The sequence below is a fragment of the Onychostoma macrolepis genome, chromosome 04, assembly GCF_012432095.1.
Source record: "Onychostoma macrolepis isolate SWU-2019 chromosome 04, ASM1243209v1, whole genome shotgun sequence".
Taxonomy (NCBI): domain Eukaryota; kingdom Metazoa; phylum Chordata; class Actinopteri; order Cypriniformes; family Cyprinidae; genus Onychostoma; species Onychostoma macrolepis.
The window spans coordinates 28561968-28586409 of NC_081158.1; the positions used below are offsets into that span (position 1 = coordinate 28561968).

General features: G+C 41.6%; 1 pseudogene; it reads left to right on the forward strand.

The window, feature by feature from the left end:
* LOC131538537 (uncharacterized) overlaps positions 1-22514 on the forward strand; it is a 128449-nt pseudogene extending 105935 nt beyond the window's left edge.
* The last annotated feature ends 1928 nt before the right edge of the window (positions 22515-24442 follow it).

Here is a 24442-nt window from a genome sequence, read left to right on the forward strand (position 1 = left end):
ACTGGACTTGTCTCCATCTCCGTCTTGAATAGGAGTCGCTTTTATGAACAGTCCGGGTGGCAGAATAGGTTTTCCTTTCTGCAGTAGGAGATGATTAGGTGTGAGAGGCTCTGGATCAGTGACATCATCAGATATGGTGGTAATAGGACGACCATTGACTATAGCTTCTACCTCACAGAGTGCTGTCTGTAGTCCCTCTTCATCTAAGGTTTGTTGTTTTAGGACGGAATACAGAGACTTCTTAATGGTGCGGATGAGCCTTTCCCATACTCCTCCATGATGAGCCCCTGATGGAGGATTGAAACTCCATTTGATTCCCTGATTCAGCATTGAACGTTTGATCTTACTGTTATCCAGCTGAGCGAGACAATCTCTAAGCTCGCGCTCTGCTCCTACATAATTAGTTCCGTTGTCTGATACCATTTCTTGAACTTGACCTCTTCTACATATGAACCTTCTCAAGGCCAAAATGCAGGAATCTGTATCCAATGAATAGGCCATTTCAAGATGGATTGCTCTGCTCGCCAAACATGTAAACAAGACGCCATATCGCTTTGCAAACTCCGGCCCCTCTTTACCTCGACTGGACCGAAATAATCAGTGCCTACACATGTAAATGGAGGAATCACAAGTTAGACGACTTAGAGGTAGATCTGCCATTTTCTGCTCCATTACTGAGTTCCAACGCCTGCATGGCAGACAGTTTCTGACTAGCTTCCGAGCAACGGAATTGGCATGAACTATCCAGTATCTCTGGCGAAGCTTTGAGAGTATTTGATTTTTTCCACAATGACCTGCTGATTGATGAATATGGTTTAAAAGCAGTGTAGACAGGTGACTATTCTTTGGCAAAATGACTTGGTGTTTCAAATCTTCTGGCATTGACATTTTATGCAGCCTCCCTCCAACTCTTAAGATCCCGTCCATCAGAAAAGGATCAAGTTTGTAGATACTGCTAGTTTTCTTAACAGTATGTCCCTTTTTCAGAGACGTAATTTCAGGTTGAAACGCCTGTTGCTGGATAAAACATACTAACGCCTTCTCTGCATGTATAAGATCCTCCACTGAAAGCTCTTTATCTCTAATTTGACCTTTGATTTGTAGATGAAGATTTGAATGAGCATCCTTTTGTTTTTGGCTCAACAACCAGAGCATCCTTTTAAACTTCAAAATCCATGCAGTAGCCCTTTTAAGGTTATACCATGAAGAGAAGTGCTCGATGAATTTGTTAACAGGATCAGAGCCTCCTGTCAGAACTGTAATGAAAGCCATAGCCTCTTTCTTTATCTCCGAGTCATCATGAGATATAGTCATTTTCTCCTCCGGAAAGCAAGGCCAGTTTAATTCAGGTAGTAAAAGGAATTCTGGACCATTCAACCATCTTTCTGAACCAAGGAAAGAATCAATCGAAAGGCCGCGAGATGCAGCATCTGCAGGGTTCAGTGAGCCATTCACATAATGCCACTGGAATTTCTCAGACAAGTCACGTATTTTGCAGACTCTATTTGCAACATAGGTTTTGAATCGTGTTGTGTCATTAAAAATGTATTTCAAAACAGACGTGCTATCTGTCCAGAAAACAGATTTTGTGAGTGGAATTTCAATCTCTCTCTTGAGCATCCGGTCAACACGCGCTGCAAGGACAGCGGCTGCCAGTTCAAGCCTGGGGATAGTTACAGGTTTTAAAGGAGCAACTCTGGCTTTGCCCAATACAAAGGCAACATGAACAACACCACTGATGTTGGTAAGCCGCAGGTAGCTAGCTATACCATACCCTGATTCACTCGCGTCACTAAAGTGATGTAGCTGGGCCGTTTCTATTTTGCCGTAATTTGGTGGTTTGAAACATCTACGAATACTTAGATTGTTAAGTTTGTCCAAACCCTCAAGCCATTCCTCCCAATATTTCATTAACTTGTCTGGAATCTTCTCATCCCAACCACAGCTGACTCGGCAAAGTTCCTGTTGGATTCTTTTGCAGGAGAATCAATGGAGCAAGAAACCCAATCGGATCGTAGATGGAATTCACGGTGGAAAGAATAGTCCTCTTAGTGCATTTAGTGCAGTCTTTTAAATTAATCCTGAAGAAAAAGGAGTCCGTTTCAGTACTCCACTGAATTCCAAGAGCTCTTTCCGCAGGGAGTTTATCTATATCAAGATCCAACTCCTTCACATCTTTGGCCTTCTCCTCTACTGGAATTGAAGCTAATACAAAACGACTATTACTTATCCACTTTGTCAGCCTGAATCCGCCAGTGACACAGACAGCTCTTAGGTCTCGAATCAGGGAAATTGCTGCATCCTCATCAGGTAGGGAAGTTAGGCAGTCGTCAACATAGAAGTTCCTTCGAATGGTACTAAGAACCTCTTTACCAACGCTGCCCTCATTGTCCTCGGCCGTTTTCTTGAGTGCATAGTTTGCACAACTAGGTGAAGAGACGGCACCGAAGAGGTGAACCAACATCCGATACTCTACCAATGGTTGGCCAATGTCGCCGTTAGGCCACCATAAGAACCGCAGAAAGTCAATATCCTCAGGTGTAACTTTAACCTGATGAAACATTCCTTCAATATCCGCCATGACTGCCACGAGTTCTTGATGGAATCGAAGGATAACTCCAAGGAGACTATTTGAAAGATCTGGGCCCTGTAGAAGCTCTTTATTTAAGGATGTCCCTTGAAATGAAGATCCGCAATCAAATACAACCCTAATTTTCTTTTTCCTCTTGTGGTACACGCCGTGATGAGGTATGTACCATACTCTTCCAAATTTTCCTGACAGCTGATCCAGTGTCACCTTTTCGGCATGCCTTTTCTCCAAGAGATCACCCATGAATTCCTTATAATCAGCAAAAAACACGCCGTCCCTTTGGAATCTCTTCATAAGGGTAATAGCTCGCTGTTCAGCTATCATTCTATTATTAGGCAGATTAACCTCCTCTTGACGAAATGGAAGTCGAAGTTGATAATGACCATCTTGTTTAACAACCGAGTCTACTGCAATTTTGAGGAACATCCTGTCATCGGCTGAATACTCAGGTTTCTCATCACATGCCTTTTCAGGAAAATCATGATTTAACTGACTCAAGAGAAGCTCTTCCACATTGGAAATTGAAATCCTATTACAGGACACCTTTAGTTGTTCGTTTCTGCTTATAGATGGGCTTCTGCCCAGTGGGCCATTAATGAGCCATCCTAATTTAGTCAGGACTGCATAAGGTCCGTCTCCTTGACTATTAATGACCCTCCAAGGCTCTATAAGCTTTGGTGCATTAACTCCAATCAGCAGACCAACTTCCGCTTCAATGGTTTTCAAACTGACCTCTTTGAGATATGGCCAGTGCTGAATGTCCTCTTGAGTCGGAATGTTCTCTTTACCAACTGGTATAGAAGCTATGCGTAAAACCTCTGGCAGGGGTAAAAAGTTGTTACTGTCGAGGCTGCTTACTTCTAACCCATCCAATCTGTTTGTACATATTGGTCTTTCTTGTCCCATGGTCCTTAGTAGAACTTCTGTTCTCCTCCCTCTCACATGCAGCTTTTCCGTTAGGCTTTCAGTACAGAAAGTAGCGGAACTTCCGGGATCAAGAAAAGCATATGTTTGTATTATGTTACTTCCATTACAGGCCTTGATCTTTACTGGCAAGATAGCAAGCTTGTAGTCTAAAGAACCAACCTCTATTTGTTCTGCCGACACCATTGCAATTGTAATTAAATTACTGCCGCCTTTATCCTTCTGGGAAATGTGTTGCTCTTTGGAGGCAGAATTGCTTTCGACATGGAGAATTGTTGGGTGCCTTTTGTGACAAGTCTGACAATCCAGACGCTTTCTACACACCTTGCTCATGTGCCCCTTCAGAAGACATGCAAAGCATAGTCCTTTACCCTTTAGAAAATCAACCTTCTCTCCGTGAGGCTTTAATGCTATCTGACGACATGCTTCCAATGCATGATTGCCAGAACAGAACAAACAGGGGGCCTGAAATGCAACTCCTGTAGCTTCGGTGCCCTTTATTTCTTTCATACTGGATATCAGCGGTGATATGGAAGTAGCAAAACTTTTCTTACTGCCAGACTTGAAAGGACGAAACCCTGTCTCTGCCTTAATGCCCTTTGTTGCAGGAGTAGGGTCTAAGATATTGCCAAAAAGAGGATCTTGAAGTATCCTAGCCTGCTTTTCAATAAAAGTAACCACATCCTTGAATTTAGCTCTACTGTGTGTTCTTTCGAGAATGTCACATGCTGTACCTCTCCACCTTTCTCGTAATTTATATGGAAGTTTGGATATAATCTGTTTGAGGTTAGAAGGCAAATCAAGATCAAGCATGTTAGGAAGGTCTTCAGCAGCATTGCAACAGCCTCTCAAATAAAGGGCATAGGCAATAAGAGCCTTTCCATCCTCAGCCTTGATATTACTCCAGCACAGAGCCTTTTCCATATATGCACTGGTGATCTTCACTTCATCACCGAAATGACATTTGAGGAGCTTCTTGGCTTCAGCATAACCCCTTCTAGCCTCCATATGCAAGCAACTTCGAACAAGTTCTTTTGACTGGCCAGAAGTAAATTGTTCCAGATAGTAAAGTCTATCCCTACTATTATCGGTTTTATCCTCTATGCCATGTTCGAAGGCTTGCATGAAAGAACGAAAATTTAGTGGATCTCCATCAAACACTGAAATCTCTCTGGAGGGGAGTAAAGTGTGTTTTTGCTGCAAAACCAAAAGTTCGGCAATGTCATTTTGCCTCCGCACCACGTTTGAAAGATTCATATTTGTAAGCCCCACATCTGTGCGACTAGCAGATGAATTTTGAAAAGTTGTAACAGGATTAGCAGATGTAGCTGTTGCATCCTCAACATTGGACTTTCTTTGGTCGGCCTTAACTTCATTGAGTTTTGGAGGTTGAAACATTCTTTGCAATGGAGTTTTTGGGATAACTCCAAGTTGAACAAATTCAAAAGATGGTGATGGTCCTGGTGATGTTTGATCCTGTTTTGTTGATGTCTTCTTAGAATACTCAGTGCCATACTTTTCCAGATAATCATTCATTGCATCCTTAGGTTCATAAGATTGCTGGGAATTAACAGACCGAACTTGTAGACTTGGGCTTGCTGTTGTTTCGAAGTCTTCTAGGACCTTTAATTTAGCATCGTTTGCAGCTAGGTCACATTCCAAATTGGCTGTTTCTAGTCTCATATTCAAAGCAGCCTTTTCCATTTCAAGAGCATGTTTTTGTTTTAATGCAGCTTTGCGGGCAAGAAGAGCTGCCTTATCAGCAGATACTTTTATCTTCATTGAGGATACCGATGATGATATACTTGAGCTGTGAGAACTACAAGATTTATGTGACCTTTTGGACACATTCAAGCACTATCACTTGGGTCGATAAGTGTTTGTGGATCCTTTTGAACATTTTTCCACATCTCATATTCACTTATAAAGTTCTCGAATGTAGCCATTTTAGGCTCAAACCAATCAATGAGCTCATTTTCTCGGATATCATCAGATAGTTGTTCTTGCACAAGCTTATGAGCAATCTTAAATTCTCCAAGAGCCATATGAAATACCTCTGCACCTCTTTTATTGATTCCACATCACCCCGTCTGCAAGTAATGCCTTTACTTCATTCATCCTACGTGTGCACACACCGAGCTTTCCTCACGCATAGAACTGAGGGTTGCAATGCTTTGTTCGACCTCTGCATTTCCATTTTGGACATTTCATCAGCCATCTTTGACGCACAAACAAGCACAATCAAGTATCCAGATATCCGTAGAATCAACAGGCCACAATATACACATAAGCATCAGCTTATTGTATCATGCTTTGATCAAAGCCAAAATTCTCAGCAGCAGTTCTTCAAAATAAGTTCACCCATGGTTACTCACGAATTGGATGAATTTCAGGATCCTTTGAAAGCTGTAGATACGTTCCACTCATGGCTTGTTCAATCCAAGTGTAGGCCGTAATTTCCTACCACATGCTTGCCTGTCCTTCTTGGGAGTTTTTTGACTAATGTAATGGCTTCTCTTCCTTTCTCGCCATTTCCGTGAGGGAAAGTATCTTTGACACTACTCACTTGTTTAAGCTTGCTTGCATGATTTTATTGTAAAGAAAAGTGAAACTTAAAAACAAAACCGTGATTTCCCTATAAACAGTGTAGTCGGATGTAGGTCAAAAAACTGTTTCCCTTCCCTGTCCCATTGCCACATCACTTCCTGTTTAAGATGGCTACCTACAGGCAATCCCCAAAAATGAGTGCAGTTCATCTCTTTACCACAGGGGGAGTATGGAAATATAATAACATATATCAATGACATTGAGTAACAGCATTAAATAGCCTTATGGCTCCTACAAACAGTCTGAGGGAGTGTTCTGATAAAAATTGAGAGAAGAGTATGATAGCGGGTAAACTTTATTGTCGATCTGACTATAATGCTTTGTAGCACTGTTATGACCTTCAGTCATTTGTCTGTTGTTTCTTTGCTGCCCTCTTGTGTTTTTTTGTGTATGTCTATATTTGTTTTCAGGAAGGCGGTTCTTGGAGTTAATTGGATGGAGGTGGCGATTGGTTCTTATCCTTGCCTGACTTGGATAAAGGATTCCCCTAAAATGCTGATCGAGGCCTCTTGTGCCATAGTACTTCTCGTTGTATCGTAGTGCCGCGCAGTTGTGTGTGTGTGTGTGTGTGTGTGTGTGTGTGTGTGTGTGTGTGTGTGTGTGTGTGTGTGTGTGTGTGTGTGTGTGTGTGTGTGTGTGTGTGTGTGTGTGTGTGTGTGTGTGTGTGTGTGTGTGTGTGTGTGTGTGTGTGTGTGTGTGTGTGTGTGTGTGTGTGTGTGTGTGTGTGTGTGTGTGTGTGTGTGTGTGTGTGTGTGTGTGTGTGTGTGTGTGTGTGTGTGTGTGTGTGTGTTTCTGCTCCGTTGTTATTTGTTACTTCTGATTGTGAATGGTTAACTGATAACTTATAGATAGCTTTTGAAATAGGTTATAAGAATTTGTGATAAGGGACGTAGGGGGATAGACGCCATTTTATTTCTGTATAAATGTCTTTATTATATTGTTTTTGGGAAAGGGAGTTAGGTAAGTTGTAATTGTATTTTATTTTTCTTTCATTTCGATTTAGGGAAGATAGAGGTTTAATAAGTTATTTTTGTTTGTTATTTTGGCCTTGTCTTCCCTGATGCTAAACCCTTACTTTTTCAAAATAAAAGCTTGTTAATCATTGTTCTCTCTGGCATAAGACTCTCCTTTCCCTTTCTGATGCGACCGACCCCTAGACGGTCGTAACAGAAATTGGGGGCTCGTCTTAAAAACCGAAACTTATACTTCCTCTTTTATTATTTTAATTCTCTTTTAAAGAGAATTTGTGAACTTGTTAGAAAAAAAAGGAAAAAAATCAATGAAATCGGAAGCTTGTGTTTGTTGCCGTGTTATTGCATTTTAGAAAAGACCGATGAAATTTGCTTTGTATATTTTCGTTTGGCTAGTGGTTTTCAATTTAAGGGAGGGAATTCGAAATGTCTTCGAAATTTGAGTTGGAAAAATTTGCAATTCAACCTTCTGTTGAACAATTGGACATTTGTCGAAGGATGATTTATTTTCGATTGCTGAGTTATATCAAATTAAAGTTCTTCGTGGTGCAGTGAAGCGAGAACTCAAGGAGGTGATTTATAAGCATTTGGTGGAAAATGGAGTTTTGCGGAGGTGAGTGAAGCGGGTGTTGCAGATCAGTTGCCAATTTCCGTGGGTGAGGGGCGGAGTATCCCAAACCCGAGGAGATGGCGGCATGGATCGACGATCTCCCTTCTTCAATTGATCCTCGGTTGGCAATCAGACTAAAGAGCTTGATCTAGAGTTAAGTAAGCAACGATATCAAAGTCAGCTGGTGCATGCACGCACGGTTGAAATAGAATCTCAACGGGCAATCAAGCTCAAGGAGTTGGAGCTCGAGCTCAGGAAGTCACCGGGTAGACATTCAGCTGCTGATGCGCTCGGCGTGAGCATACCAGCGCCGTTACCCATAAATGCTTCCACTCCGACTCCTATTCCTGCACCTCGACGAAATCCACAAGTAAGTCAACCTGAATTTGATGTTAGTCGACAAATTTCACTCGTGCCGCTGTTCAGAGAAAGTGAGGTAGATACTTATTTCACGGTGTTTGAGCGGATTGCTGCTACGTTAAAATGGCGGAATGTTTGGCGCTGTTGCTGCAATGCAAACTCGTAGGTAAAGCCCAAGAGGTCTGCTCAGCATTAACGCTTGAACAGAGCTTGGATTATGACGTGATGAAAAGTGCTGTATTGCGTGCGTGCGAGCTAGTCCCGAGCGTGCCGACAAAAGTTTGAAATCTTGTGAAAACCCCTAGCCAAACGTTCGTTGAGTTCGCTAGAGATAAAGCAAATTTGTTTGATAGATGGTGTGCTTCAAACAAGGTAGACACGTTTGAGCAACTTAAGGAGTTAATACTGTTGGAGGAATTTAAGAATTGTCTGTCGGAGAAAATCGTCAGATATTTAAATGAGCAGAAAGTGTCTTCTCTTTCTGAAGCCGCAGTTTTTCTGATGAATTTGTACTTACGCACAGAGTAGTATTTTCACCTGTAAAGCGTATTGTTCCTAGTCGAGGGTGTCCTTCTAGAGATACTGCTGTAGTACATAAGAGAGTAGTAAGTGTGAGCGGTAAGGAAAACCGCGAATGCTTTTATTGTCATGAGGTTGGGCACCTCATTGCAAATTGTCCCACTTTGAAGCGCAAATCAGGTAGAAGGAAAACCCTTGAAAAGTGTTGCTTTGATCGAGAGCTCAGTTTTGTTACTTGGGCAAAACGAATCTATAAGTTCGTCGGTTGAGTCAACTTTTGAACCATTCATTTACGATGGTATAGTTTCACTGACTGAAGCCAGTTCTGAGATGAAGCACATTCGCATCCTCCGTGATACTGGCGCCGCCCAATCGTTTATCTTGCAAAGTGCGTTGCCATTTTCTGAAAAGTCTAGTTGTGGTTCCAGTGTGTTAGTTCAAGGGATTGATCTTACGGTAATTAAAGTTCCTTTGCATCAAGTGTTTCTGCGATCGGGAATTATTTCAGGGAGTGTTAAACTGGCACTTCGTGCACAATTACCTGTTAAAGATGTGTCACTCATTCTTGGGAATGATTTGGCAGGTGACAAAGTTTTTTGTCTGCCTGAGGTAATAGATACTCCTGTTGCACCTGATGGTGATGTGTTGTGCGAGGAATTTCCTGATGTGTTTGGCACATGTGTTGTTACTCGATCTCAAGCATGTAAATTTAGAGATACCGTAGATCTCTCAGATTCTTTTCTGAGTGTTGACAATTTTAATAGTATAAAGAAAGGTGAGGATACTGTTGACGTAGAAGTGTGTGCACTTCCGAAGGTCGATTTACCCATTGGTAAACCAATGTTGATTGAAGCTCAGCGTACTGATCAAACCTTAAGTCATTGTATAAAAGCTGCCGTCGAGCTGTCTGATTTGTCCGTGCATCCTGTGGCATACTACTTCGAAGAGGATGTTTTGATGCGTAAGTGGTCTCCACGTCATGCAAAGAGTGACTGGAGTACTGTTTTTCAAGTAATTGTTCCGAAGCCTTACAGACAACATGTACTGAGTGTAGCTCATGATCACGAACTTTCAGGTCATCTGGGCATTCGCAAAACTTATGATCAGTTGTTGAAACATTTCTTTTGGCCTTCCATGAAGTCGGATGTAGCTAAATTTTGTAAATCTTGTCATGCATGCCAAATTGCTGGTAAACCAAATCAAATACTTCCTCCTGCTCCGTTGAAGCCTATACCTGTATTAGGAGAACCATTTGAACGAATCCTGATTGACTGTGTGGGGCCATTACCTAAAACAAAGTCTGGAAATTCTTATCTCTTAACGTTAATGTGTGCATCCACCAGATTTCCTGAAGCCATACCATTGCGTTCTATTAAAGCTCGTACCATTGTCAAAGCAGTGGTTAAGTTTTGTACTACTTTTGGAATGCCGAAGTACATTCAATCTGACCAAGGTACTAATTTTATGTCTAACGTGTTCGCAAAGGTAATGAAACAGTTAGCTATCAAACATCAAGTATCCAGTGCGTACCACCCTCAATCGCAAGGCGCTATCGAACGTTTCCATCAAACTTTAAAGTCAATGCTCAGGACCTTTTGTGTGGAATATGAGAAGGAATGGGATGAGCACATTCCACTCTTGTTATTCGCAGTTCGAAATACTACCCAAGCTTCTCTTGGATTCAGTTCTTCCGAGTTAGTTTTTGGACACACAGTTCGTGGTCCGTTGAAAATTCTGCAAGAACAAATTCTGTCATCCACTCGTATGTCGCCAACTACCAGTGTTTTAGATTATGTCAGTTTATTTCGTGAACGCTTGCATTCAGTGTGGAGGTTGGCAAAAAGCTCACTCAGTTCAGTACAAAATCAAATGAAAACCCGCTACGATAAAAAAACCGTCACCCGATCATTTCAGGCAGGAGATAAGGTTCTCGTTTTAATTCCAACGCCAGGTTCGGCGCTCCAAGCAAAATTCGCTGGTCCTTATGGGATAAAAGAGAAACTTGGAGATACGGATTATATAGTTGAAACCCCCGATCGTAGGAGAAAATCACGCGTCTGTCACATTAATATGCTTAAGGCATATGTGTCACGTTCTGATTCTGATGTTCGCAAATCTGTCGCTACTGTTGCACCAGTTACTGTGTCACTGTCAGAATACGCACCCGAGAGTGATGATTTGAGAATGAATAGTGCATCATTTTTATCGGCTCGTTTGCCAAATTCTGAAACCTTGTCGAATTTGTCAGAAAAATTGTTACACTTGTCTGTATCAGCTCAGGTTGATATTTTAAATCTTGTTGAGAAATATCCAACTTTGTTTAATGATTTTCCTTCGGTTACCCATGTGATAAACCACGACATAGATGTCGGATCACATGCCCCAGTTAAGCAGAATGCTTATCGTGTAAACCCATAAAAGACAGTTAATGAAGCAAGAAACGCAGTACTTGTTAGAGCACAATTTAGCCGTTCTAGTGTTAGTCCATGGTGTTCCCCATGTCTACTCGTCCCTAAACCAGATGGGTCCTCCAGATTCTGTACCGATTATCGTAAGGTTAACGCTTTAACAAAAGCTGATTCTTTTCCACTTCCTCGTATGGAAGATTGTGTCGATCGAGTAGGTAATGCTAAGTTCGTAACTAAATTAGATCTACTAAAAGGATATTGGCAGGTGCCACTTACAGATCGAGCATCAGAAATCTCTGCTTTCGCCACTCGATGTATTCATGCAGTATCGTGTTATGGCCTTTGGACTTGAAATGCTGGAGCAACGTTTCAACGGTTAATGTCCATAGTGCTGTCTAATGTGTCTAATTGCGAGGCTTATTTGGACGATGTAGTGTGTTATACTGATACGTGGGAAGATCATCTTAACACCTTGGATGATGTTTTTAAGTGCTTGAGAAATGCCAATTTGACTTTGAATTTATCAAAGTGTGAATTCGGTTGTGCCACCGTTACATATTTAGGAAAAGAGGTGGGAAATGGTCAAGTTCGTCTTCTTAATTCGAAAGTACAAGCTATTCTTGATTTTCCTGTTCCTATCACCAAGAAGGAACTTCGTCGATTTCTTGGCATGATTGGTTATTACCGATGCTTTTGTAAAAATTTTTCAGTTGTTGCTAGTCCCCTCACTAGACTATTAAGTAAAGCAGTTTCATTTAAGTGGTCTTCAGAATGTCAGTCTGCCTATGAAGCTTTGAAAACCTTACTCTGTAGTGCCCCTGTACTTGCTGCACCTTGTTTTGAGAAAACGTTTTTACTAGAGGTTGATGCTAGCGGTTCCGGTGTAGGTGCCGTTCTTCTTCAGATGGGTGCTGATGGTTTGAATCACCCAATTAGCTTCTTTTCAAAGAAATTTCACAAACACCAAGTTAACTACAGTACCATAGAGAAAGAAGCTCTTGCTTTAATTCTCGCTTTGCAACATTTTGAGGTCTATGTTGGCTCTAGCTCACAATCTATTACAGTGTATACAGACCACAACCCTCTTGTGTTTTTGCAGCGGATGGCAAATGCAAATCATCGTCTTATGCGTTGGTCTCTAATCTGTCAAAGTTACAATTTGGTGATCTGTCATAAAAAAGGTATTGATAATGTAATTGCTGACGCCCTATCGCGTGTTAATCAGTAAAACCATGGTGTTTTATTTTTAAGTGTGGGGTGTTATGACCTTCAGTCATTTGTCTGTTGTTTCTTTGCTGCCCTCTTGTGTTTTTTTTGTGTATGTCTATATTTGTTTTCAGGAAGGCGGTTCTTGGAGTTAATTGGATGGAGGTGGCGATTGGTTCTTATCCTTGCCTGACTTGGATAAAGGATTCCCCTAAAATGCTGATCGAGGCCTCTTGTGCCATAGTACTTCTCGTTGTATCGTAGTGCCGGCGCAGTTGTGTGTGTTTCTGCTCCGTTGTTATTTGTTACTTCTGATTGTGAATGGTTAACTGATAACTTATAGATAGCTTTTGAAATAGGTTATAAGAATTTGTGATAAGGGACGTAGGGGGATAGACGCCATTTTATTTCTGTATAAATGTCTTTATTATATTGTTTTTGGGAAAGGGAGTTAGGTAAGTTGTAATTGTATTTTATTTTTCTTTCATTTCGATTTAGGGAAGATAGAGGTTTAATAAGTTATTTTTGTTTGTTATTTTGGCCTTGTCTTCCCCTGATGCTAAACCCTTACTTTTTCAAAATAAAAGCTTGTTAATCATTGTTCTCTCTGGCATAAGACTCTCCTTTCCCTTTCTGATGCGACCGACCCCTAGACGGTCGTAACAAGCACATTCCTCGCTCCGGGAACAGATGGCATTTTGGCCACGAGTTCTCTGGTTTCATAGCTGGCTCAGACTCTGTGCAAGAGTCTGAAGCGGGCTAGACATTTTACAAGCAGTAACACAGAGCTATGCTAGCTGTAATGCCAGCCGATATAGAAGTTAATGTAAGCAACACGACCTACCTCAATGACGGTGGCAGAGCTGGTGCTTATCAAAGAAGGGCACCGCACGATGGCAGCGCTGGCAACACTATACATCTGCATGAAAGACAGATGCACAGCTGGTGTTTATCATAAAAAGGAGCGCATGGCCGGCAGTGTTGTGCCCTATTTTCACCCCCGGCCAGATTATTACCACCTAGTATCAGTAGGTTTAGGACTAGGTGTGGGGAGGGGTTAGGATTGGGGTGGGATCAGAATTAGGCAATCAGGTAGCGACTTCAACGAGGGGCGGTGGGTAATAATAAATTGGGCATAACACCGAGATGCTTATCAAAGAAGGGCAGTGCATGGCGGCAGCACCGGCATATACTGTATAGTGGTCAGTGTAAACAATGCTTGCACATCTGTATGAAAGACAGTTGCACAGCCAGTGCTTATCAAGGAAGGGTAATGCATGGCAGCAGCACCGGCATTCATAGCTGTCAGTGTAAACAACACTTAAACGTCAAGTGTGTATCATAGAAGGCAACGAGCGGTGGCAGTGCTGGGATATATAGAGTTTAAACGATTCTACATGTCCTAACGAATATAGCGGCAAAGCACTGGTGCATATCATAGGAAGTCAGTGAGAGCACTGGAGTTTACGGCAGTTAGTATAGACAAGCACTACACTCTGCTACTGAAAACAACTGCTTAGCTGGTGTTTATTCAGTGATACATTATAAACTCATGAAGGCTGAAGCTGCCTGCCTGGCTGCTTTGTACACAACATGTTTATGTTGATGTTTATATGATTAAGTAAGCGGCTGGAGTAATTTGCTCTCTAGCATGAAAAATGCCACGCTGAGTCGGGGCATCGTTATATATTGTGTGAGCCAATGTGAACTCGACACTGAACACCTCATGCTCCAAACCCGGATGTCAGTGCTTGTTCCTCAGCTGCTTGAAGAGAGCAGGTGAGAGGGGTTTTATTTGGAGAGAGGGGTGGCTGTGCAAGGACTAACCGTGCATTCACATCGGCGAGCTCCGGCGAGAGCGGCGCGGCGAACCTTGGACGGTGTGGGAGTCGAGGAGAGTTGAAGTCAGGTCAACTTTATGGTAATGAGCTATGATGCAGTTGGGCCAGTAGCCCCTCACTGCAGAACAAAGATCCAGGGGGAGGGGTTGGATCCACATCCAGTGGGTGGAGATTGGTAGGTTTAGGGGTGGAGATAGGTAGGGATCAGGGGGTGGAGACAGGTAGGTTTAGGTAAATGTAAGGTGGGAGGAGTTGGATCTAGATCCAACCACACCCCCTGGATCTTGTGTTCTGCAGTGAGGACCATCTCGGTTGGGCGGCAACCAATCGGAATGTAGAAGTCCTCCGCTTGAGAGGAGTCCAGAGAATGCAGTCCTGTAAACTTTGGTTCCTTTCACATTAGTTCCCAAGCATTTTCACGATAGAACGCTTATTTTTCAGCGGGAATGCAATTCATTTGCTCAAAACAACACCGATTTGACCAATTGCATTTAGGCTACACTTCAACCAGGACAGGTTGGAATGTAGGGTGCGCACAAATTAATGTTAATGTTAATCTAAGACCTGGGCTAGTAAATGTCTCCTATAAACTGCATGTTGAAATTATACTAGCACTTAACCATGAACACAAAAAACACACCACACAAATGGCTTTTATTGGTTTATTTCGTTAGCAAACATGTAACTATAATTGTTATGTTCTTTCCATCGATCAATTTCTTACTTTCACAATTAAAATATTTCATGAGGTTAACTTTTATCCTACTTGTGGTCAGTCTGCACAAGATCAACATGCTTGTTTCCTTTTCGGCTCCTTTAAATACAAGACCACGCGTTCGATCGTCAGAGCGTCAACGAATCTTTCTACAGCGTCGTTGGCAGGGCGGCCAGAGCGAATTTTGACAAAGAAAGAAAAATCTATAATTTTGACCAATACAATGTATTTTTGGCTATTGCTACAAATATACCCGTGCGACTTAAGACTGGTTTTGTGGTCCAGGGTCACATATAGGGCGCTTTCCCACCCCCTTTTCGTGTGCTTGAGCAACATTGGCCATTGCGATGCAATGTGGTTAAGCCAATAAAAAGGTATTTCAAAGCGTCAGCTTACATTGTGCGCAACACCAAGAGACCCTCTCGAAAGGGAACAGACATTGCATGTGTTTATAGCACTCAATAATGGCAAATCCATCCTATTTTGGGTAAAAAAAAAAAAAATTGGAAAATACTTTTGTCAAAACAAATTTGAAGCAGATGATAATCTGTGCATTTCTCTAGTGTATATAAGTGTAAAGAAGTAATTTTTTGGCAATTTGTTTAAAAAAAAAAAAACATCCCTTCCGTCTATCTATCTGAATGTCTGATTCAAACAAACTGTCTTGTTATAATTTATTGCCACTTAAAGGGTTACTCCACCCCAAAATGAAAATTTTGTCATTGTCATTTGCCTTCCGTTTCGACTTGAAGCGGCGCTGCACGGAATGATCGGTGTATGACATCAAAGTACCATGAGAACAATAAGAGAGCAGATGGATCTTTATGCTTTCGAATCGCTCTCACGGTACTTTGATGTCATACACTGCTCATTATGCCGCTTCAAGTCGAACACACCCATTAATCACTTACCCCATGTCGTTCCAAACCCGTAAAAGCTTCATTCGTCTTTATTACATTGCTGTCTATGGGAGGGTCAGAGAGCTGTCAGAATACATCAAAAATATCTTAATTTGTGTTCTGAAGACAAAAGAAGCTTTTAGGACATTGGGGTAAGTGATTGACACAATTTTAATTTTGGGGTGGAGTAACCCTTTAATCTGGAGAACAAAAATCTACAGTGATTGTTTTACTGCATTTTTACACTGAATTCAATAATTCACCCATGATCAATGCCAGGCACTACTTTTGTACAATACAAACAGGTAATAAATACTCCAGACTTGCTGCTGGACCTCATCTATGTGCTGGGAGGTTAGAGATACTTCATGATGATCAGACGTGGATGTCAGTGTGTGACGCTGCCATTGACCAGCAGGATGCAGAGGTTGTGTGTAGAGAGCTGGACTGTGGGGCTCCTGTACAGGTGCTGGGAGCAGCTGCTTTTGACAAAGGAGATGCTCAGATGTGGACACAAGAGATTCAGTGCAGAGGAGATGAGTCTCATATTTCATTCTGTTCAGTATCAACATACAATCACAGCTGCACCAGTGACAATAACGTGGGCATGATATGTTCTGGTAAAATATCAATAATCAAGTGCCTTTTCATTTATATTTGATATACTGTATATCTTCTGCAGCATTACAGCAGCATTATACTGTATTTTAACTTCTTTATTCAGGTTACACAAAAGCCAAACTGATGAACGGTTCAGACTCTTGTTCTGGAAGAGTGGAGCTTCAGTTCCTCAATGACTGGGGCACAGTGTGTGATGCATGCTGGGATATGAGAGCTGCCAGTGTCCTCTGTAGACAGCTGAATTGTGGGATTGCTGTGTCTGTTGTGGGATTAGACTGGTTTGGAGAAGGAAATGCTAAAATTTGGGCTGATGTGTTTGATTGTGACGGGAATGAAACAAAACTCTCAGAATGTTCCATCTCTTCATGGAGTCGAGCTGAATGTTCTCATAGACGAGATGTTGGAGTCATCTGCTCTAGTGAGAGGATTTTATTGAGCAAAAATGTTGAATACATACTGCAATATCTTGTAACATCTTAGTAAAATTCCACATATCCTCAGATTCCTCTCTGGCTCTTCATGATGGTCTGGTGCGGTTGTCTGGAGAGAGACAGTGTGAGGGGGAGCTGGAAGTTTTCATCCATCAGGTCTGGAGGAGAGTTCTGCTGGACTCCTGGAGTCTCACTGAATCCTCTGTGGTCTGCAGACAGCTGGGCTGTGGCTCTGTGCTGAACTTCTACGGCTCCTCTTCATCCAGTCCTGAACACAGTCATGAGTGTGTGACGGGCTTCCAGTGCTCTGGGAGTGAAGCTAATCTGGGGAACTGCAGCTCTCCACAAACTCTCACCTGCAGCTCCACACAACAGCTGTCAATCACCTGCCTTGGTATGAAGAATAACATCTGGACAGATTCTTCAGTTGTTAGTGATCAACAATGTGTTTTTCTTTCTCTGAATATCAGGTCGTGGGTCCATCAGGCTGGTGGGTTCTGGGGGAGACTGTGCAGGAAGGCTGGAGGTTTTTCACAGCGGCTCATGGGGGACAGTGTGTGATGACTCCTGGGATATTAAAGATGCCCATGTGGTGTGCAGACAGCTGCAGTGTGGAGTGGCCCTCAGTAACCAGCAGGTACCAGCCTGGTTTGGTCCTGGCTCTGGACCCATATGGCTGGATGAGGTGGAGTGTGAGGGGAATGAGACGTCCCTGTGGAGCTGCTCTTCTCCAGGCTGGGGAAAACATGACTGTCAACACAAGGAGGATGTAGGAGTCGTGTGCTCGGGTAAAGACTAGACTGCTGTATTTTTAATTAAACATTTAGGGATTTTAAAATAATATTTGTTTTTATTTCCTTTAAGAGTTTAAAGAGATCAGGTTAACTGAGGGCTGTGAAGGGAATGTGGAAGTTTTATACAATGGATCCTGGGGTAATGTGTGCTGGAACCAGATGGACAGAGACACAGCAAGTCTGATCTGTCAAGAGCTGAACTGTGGAAGATTTGGTGATTTGTCTGCTTCAACACCAAAATTGAAATCAGCTCGTAACTGGCTGGATAAATTAACATGTCGACCACATGATTCAAATCTGTGGCAGTGTCCATCTTTACCCTGGGGACAGAATGACTGCAATGAAGATGAAGTCACCAAAATCACCTGCTCAGGTAAGTCTGATGCAGAAAAATACAAGATTAAATATATACTTATATGTCTCTCTCTCTATGTGTGTTTTGTATACATATATATACATATATACATATATACATACATACATACATATATATATATATATATATATATATATATATATATATATATATATATATATATATACAGTGGGGCAAAAAGTATTTAGTCAGCCACCAATTGTGCAAGTTCTCCCACTTAAAAAGATGAGAAAGGCCTGTAATTTTCATCATAGGTATACCTCAACTATGAGAGACAAAATGAGAAAAAAATCCAGAAAATCACATTGTAGGATTTTAAAGAATTAATTGGTAAATTCCTCGGTAAAATAAGTATTTGGTCACCTACAAACAAGCAAGATTTCTGGCTCTCAAAGACCTGTAACTTCTTCTTTAAGAGGCTCCTCTGTCCTCCACTCGTTACCTGTATTAATGGAATCTGTTTGAACTCGTTATCAGTATAAAAGACACCTGTCCACAACCTCAAACAGTCCAACTCCAAACTCCACCATGGCCAAGACCAAAGAGCTGTCAAGGACACCAGGAACAAAATTGTAGACCTGCACCAGGCTGGGAAGACTGAATCTGCAATAGGTAAGCAGCTTGGTGTGAAGAAATCAACTGTGGGAGCAATTATTAGAAAATGGAAGACCTACAAGACCACTGATAATCTCCCTCGATCTGGGGCTCCACGCAAGATCTCACCCCGTGGGGTCAAAATGATCACAAGAACTGTGAGCAAAAATCCCAGAACCACACGGGGGGACCTAGTGAATGACCTGCAGAGAGCTGGGACCAAAGTAACAAAGGCTACCATCAGTAACACACTGCGCCGCCAGGGACTCAAATCCTGCAGTGCCAGACGTGTCCTCCTGCTTAAGCCAGTACATGTCTGGCCCGTCTGAAGTTTGCTAGAGAGCATTTGGATGATCCAGAGGAGGATTACAAGTTGAGTTTTTACTTTTTGGTAAAAACTCAACTTGTCGTGTTTGGAGGAGAAAGAATGCTGAGTTGCATCCAAAGAACACCATACCTACTGTGAAGCATGGGGGTGGAAACATCATGCTTTGGGGCTGTTTTTCTGCAAAGGGACCAGGACGACTGATCCGTGTAAACGAAAGAATGAATGGGGCCATGTATCGTGAGATTTTGAGTGAAAACCTCCTTCCATCAGCAAGGGCATTGAAGATGAAACGTGGCTGGGTCTTTCAGCATGACAATGATCCCAAACACACCTCCCGGGCAATGAAGGAGTGGCTTGGTAAGAAGCATTTCAAGCTCCTGGAGTGGCCTAGCCAGTCTCCAGATCTCAACCCCATCGAAAATCTTTGGAGGGAGTTGAAAGTCCGTGTTGCCCAGCGACAGCCCCAAAACATTACTGCTCTAGAGGAGATCTGCGTGGAGGAATGGGCCAAAATACTAGCAACAGTGTGTGAAAACCTTGTGAAGACTTACAGAAAACGTTTGACCTCTGTCATTGCCAACAAACGGTATATAACAAAGTATTGAGATGAAATTTTGTTATTGACCAAATACTTATTTTCCACCATAATTTGCAAATAAATTCTTTAAAAATCCTACAATGTGATTTTCTGGATTTTTCTCATTTTGTCTCTCATAGTTGAGGTATACCTATGATGAAAATTACAGGCCTCTCTCATCTTTTAAGTGGGAGAACTTGCACAATTGGTGGCTGACTAAATACTTTTTGCCCCACTATATATATATATATATATATATTTCAGTAATTCAACTCAAATTGTGAAACTCGTGTATTAAATGAATTCAGTGCACACAGACTGAAGTAGTTTAAGTCTTTGGTTCTTTTAATTGTGATGATTTTGGCTCACATTTAATTGAGTGGCAGGAAAAAGTGTGGAAGAAAACGATGCACAACCAACCGAGAGAACCGCAGCCTTATGAGGATTGTCAAGCAAAATCGATTCAAGAATTTGGGTGAACTTCACAAGGAATGGACTGAGGCTGGGGTCAAGGCATCAAGAGCCACCACACACAGACGTGTCAAGGAATTTGGCTACAGTTGTCGTATTCCTCTTGTTAAGACACTCCTGAACCACAGACAACGTCAGAGGCGTCTTACCTGGGCTAAAGAGAAGAAGAACTGGACTGTTGCCTAGTGGTCCAAAGTCCTCTTTTCAGATGAGAGCAAGTTTTGTATTTCATTTGGAAACCAAGGTCCTAGAGTCTGGAGGAAGGGTGGAAAAGCTCATAGCCCAAGTTGCTTGAAGTGCAGTGTTAAGTTTCCACAGTCTGTGATAATTTGGAGTGCAATGACATCTGCTGGTGTTGGTCAATTGTGTTTTTTGAAAACCAAAGTCACTGCACCCGTTTCACCCCTGCTTCCTTCTGCAGACCAGCTTTTTGAAGATGCTGATTTCATTTTCCAGCAGGATTTGGCACCTGCCCACACTGCCAAAAGCACCAAAAGTTGGTTAAATGACCATGGTGTTGGTGTGCTTGACTGGCCAGCAAACTCACCAGACCTGAACCCCATAGATAATCTATAGGGTTTTGTCAAGAGGAAGATGAGAAACAAGAGACCAAAAAATGAAGATGAGCTGAAGGCCACGGTTAAAGAAACCTGGGCTTCCATACCACCTCAGCAGTGCCACAAACTGATCACCTCCATGCCACGCCGAATTGAGGCAGTAATTAAAGCAAAAGGAGCCCCTACCAAGTATTGAGTTCATATACACTAAATGAACATACTTTCCAGAAGACCAACAATTCACAAAATGTTTTTTTTTCATTGGTCTTATGAAGTATTCTAATTTGTTGAGATAGTGAATTGGTGGGTTTTTGTTAAATGTGAGCCAAATCATCACAATTAAAAGAACCAAAGACTTAAACTACTTCAGTCTGTGTGCATTGAATTTATTTAATTCACGTGTTTCACAATTTGAGTTGAATTACTGAAATAAATGAACTTTTTAGCACATACAGTAAGTACACTATAAAAACCATTACGCCTATGGAATGTCCCCACTTTTCACAAAAATGAACATGTGTGTGTGTGTGTGTGTGTGTGTGTGTGTGTAGAGAAAGCAAGAGAGAGATTGATACTGATAATACAAATTTATGAACTGATTACAGAACAGAAAAGCCATGAGTCCCCTCGAAGCTATCTGACATGGTCCTCATCTCCCCACCAGAAACAGTGTTCAGGTAAGTTTAACTTAGGGAAAAGAACATCATAACAGCCTATGTAATGTATGTGTGTGCTGTAACTGTGTTCTGGGAACAACAGCAGGATTTTATCATTGCATACTGTATATACCTGACCACACATGTACAGTACCCCTTGAAAGTGCTGCTGTTCTGACAGCGATCTATTGTCAATTAAGGTGTTGTTTTGTCTGTGCGTGTGCATTAGATCATGTTCCTCTCAGACTGAGTGGAGGGGACGGCCGGTGCTCTGGGAGGCTGGAGGTGTATCATAACGCTGTGTGGGGATCAGTCTGTGATGATCAGTGGGACATCAGCGATGCTCAGGTGGTCTGCAGGCAGCTGGGTTGTGGAGCAGCACTGAGGGCTGATGGGAATTCAGTCTTTGGTGCTGGTGAAGGTGTTGTGTGGCTGAACAGCGTCGAGTGCAGAGGGAATGAGCTTCACCTGTGGGACTGTCCTCTCTCCCTGAAAAACCACACTGACTGCTCCCACAAAGAGCACGCTGGACTCACCTGTGCAGGTCATAGAAAACACTGAGGAATAATGTCCTTATTTAGATCATTTTTATGTGTTCAAGACATGATTTTGAATGTGTCTGTGTCTGTTTTGACAGATTTGTCAGTGTCCACTACTCCTGCCACATCAACATCAGCTTCTCCTCCAGTTTCTCCTCCAGCAGCATCTCTCTCTGTCCCCCCAGAGCTTGTGATTGTACTGGGAGTTGTGCTCTTACTGCTCTTAGTGCCACTGCTTATACTGATTCAGCAGAACAGAGTGATGAGGAGAGGTAGGAGAGATCCAGAGACTGTCATATTGTGTCTTATTCAGTGTGTGATCAGTCATGTGTTGTGAACTGACAGCAGGTTTGTCTGTCTACACTCACAGCTCTCTCTAAGAGGAGACACGGGACGACGACTGAGGCCGTTTATGAAGAGATTCAGCACAAGCCCACAAATAGACACAGTCTCCTTACTCAGACGGGTGAGTAATTGTCATAGTGTCAGATGTGTTGCGATCAACAGGGTAATCTCTTTATTCAGAGGGGTGAGTAGAGTAAATCACACTGATTCTTTTGTGGGACGTTTTGTGGATTGGAATGATATAGGGTTAGTGTTTGCCTATATGATCCAAAAGAATTGGGGATTTTGGCTGATTTGTGATTGTGATCATGTGTCTGATGGTTCTACTTCCCTAATAACAGGAAGTGTCCTTTCTAAAGAACAGCATTCTGGGTATGAATATGTTGATAAACTTATTTCAGGTTAGAAGGCTCAAGTATATAATAATGTTACCTTCTAAATACAAAACCATGCATGTTAAATTAATTTTTTACAATTACAATTTATCAACTTTTTTTTTAGCACAATCTTCAGTAGGAGTCACACCTGACTACTATAATGACAACACCACCACAAAAGGCCTATCAGGTCAGTGAATTTGTAACCAATCACAGGATTTCACTTAATTAAATTACCTGTTTGGCTTGAGAACAGTACACTTAGTCCCTGCTCATTTTTTCTTTGCTACTCCATAATTTAAAAGAGCAACAAATGACACCAGAGGATTATGATGATGCGATCACTGCTGGCTGGAGACATCGTGCTACAGGTTTACTTCTGTTAATTATTTCTACATTTAAACACTATTTATTAGATTTCTAATTACACATGTGTACTAGAGATGCACCGATTGACTGGCCAGGGACCAGAATCAGCTGATATTCTGCATGATTGTCCCGGACTGGTGACTGGCCAGTCTCACGTCTTGCCAATTCCAAGCATTTCCATTTTGACATTACAGCTACACTCACATTCATGTGTAAACGTCGTTGTCATGGAAGTTCTTCACTGTGAGTGAAAAAACACAAAGTTCACAATTCATAATATGTGCAAGGCCAAAGTAAACCGTGGGGGAACCATGGGGCTCGATTAATGTTTGTCTGGGACAAGTAGTGTTTTTTTTGTTTTTTTTAAGAGAGAATTTTACTTGCCTGGCCGGACAAAAAGCCTGATTAAAACATCAATAACAAAAACAACTAGGGAAGCACTGAAACTTGGCCACCAAAAATGTTCACAGGAGAATGATTGTAACTTTATTGCATTCAGTGTTACAGGAGACTGATAATGTATTGATGTTGTGGCAGATGAGTCGTGCACAGCCTTAGTGAGAGAGAGACTTGTTCAGAAATCAAAACAAATGAGCGCAACAGCACACACAAAGTAACTCAGAGAAAGTTATAAATGGATACTGCAGTAGAAAAAACAAAAAAACATTTATAATATAGGATATAGGTAAGCAACATTACACAACCCAGATGTTTCCCCAAATATCAGCATGATTGCAATGCAACATTGATTTTATACAATAGCAGTTCAATAAACAATAAGTTAAAATTAAGTAACATATATTTTAGACACAATATTGACTGTTTTTGCTCAATTTTGCTGACGAAAATAGTTCCAATCAAAGCCACAGCAGAACTGCTGTGTGTCTCCGAACAACGCACAGTGGTGTTTCGTTACTGAATGAATCCATAATGAATAACACATTTAATCGCTTTTATTTTTGTTCACATTTTCGGTTTTAATCATGCACTTACAGGACGAGCATATAAGCATATGCATTTATTTTGAAGAGAACTGATGAACAGAGACTGTGCGTCACTTTCATGCAGGGACAGCAGAGACTACTAAAAAAGAAAATACGCCAGGGCTGGGTTAAAAAAAAAAAAAAATCCAGATTTTAATAGATTCTCATTTTTCTGAATAAATATTTATTCTTAAAGGGTTAGTTCACCCAAAACTGAAAATTCTGTCATTAATTACTCACCCTCATGTCGTTCCAAACCCCTAAGACCTTCATCTTCAGAACACAAATTAAGACATTTTTAGCTCTCTGATCCTCCATTGACAGCAAGGATACTATCACGATCAACACACAGAAACATAGCAAGGACATTGGTAAAATAGTCCATGTGGCATCAAGGGCTCAACCGTAATTTTATTAAGCTACGATAATACTTTTTTTGCACAAAGAAAATTATAATTTATTCAGCAATTCTTCTCCCCGAGTTACCTTCTTCAGCCATTTTGGAGAGTATCCCAGAACGTAATCAACATAATCAGCGCTGTTTACATTCTGCATGTGCACGTTTTCTACTGAAAGTAAACAATGCTGATTACACTGATGTCCTTAGGGTTGGGAATCGAAAATCGGTTCCAATTTCAGAATCGGTTACTTAAATTCAGGAATCAGATACTTGCTGTAAAATTAAAATTTCAAATTTAAATTTAAATTCTTGTGTGCACTTCTTTTTCTTTTTTTTTTCATCTCCCGACCTAGCTATCTGCCAGGACCTTGCTC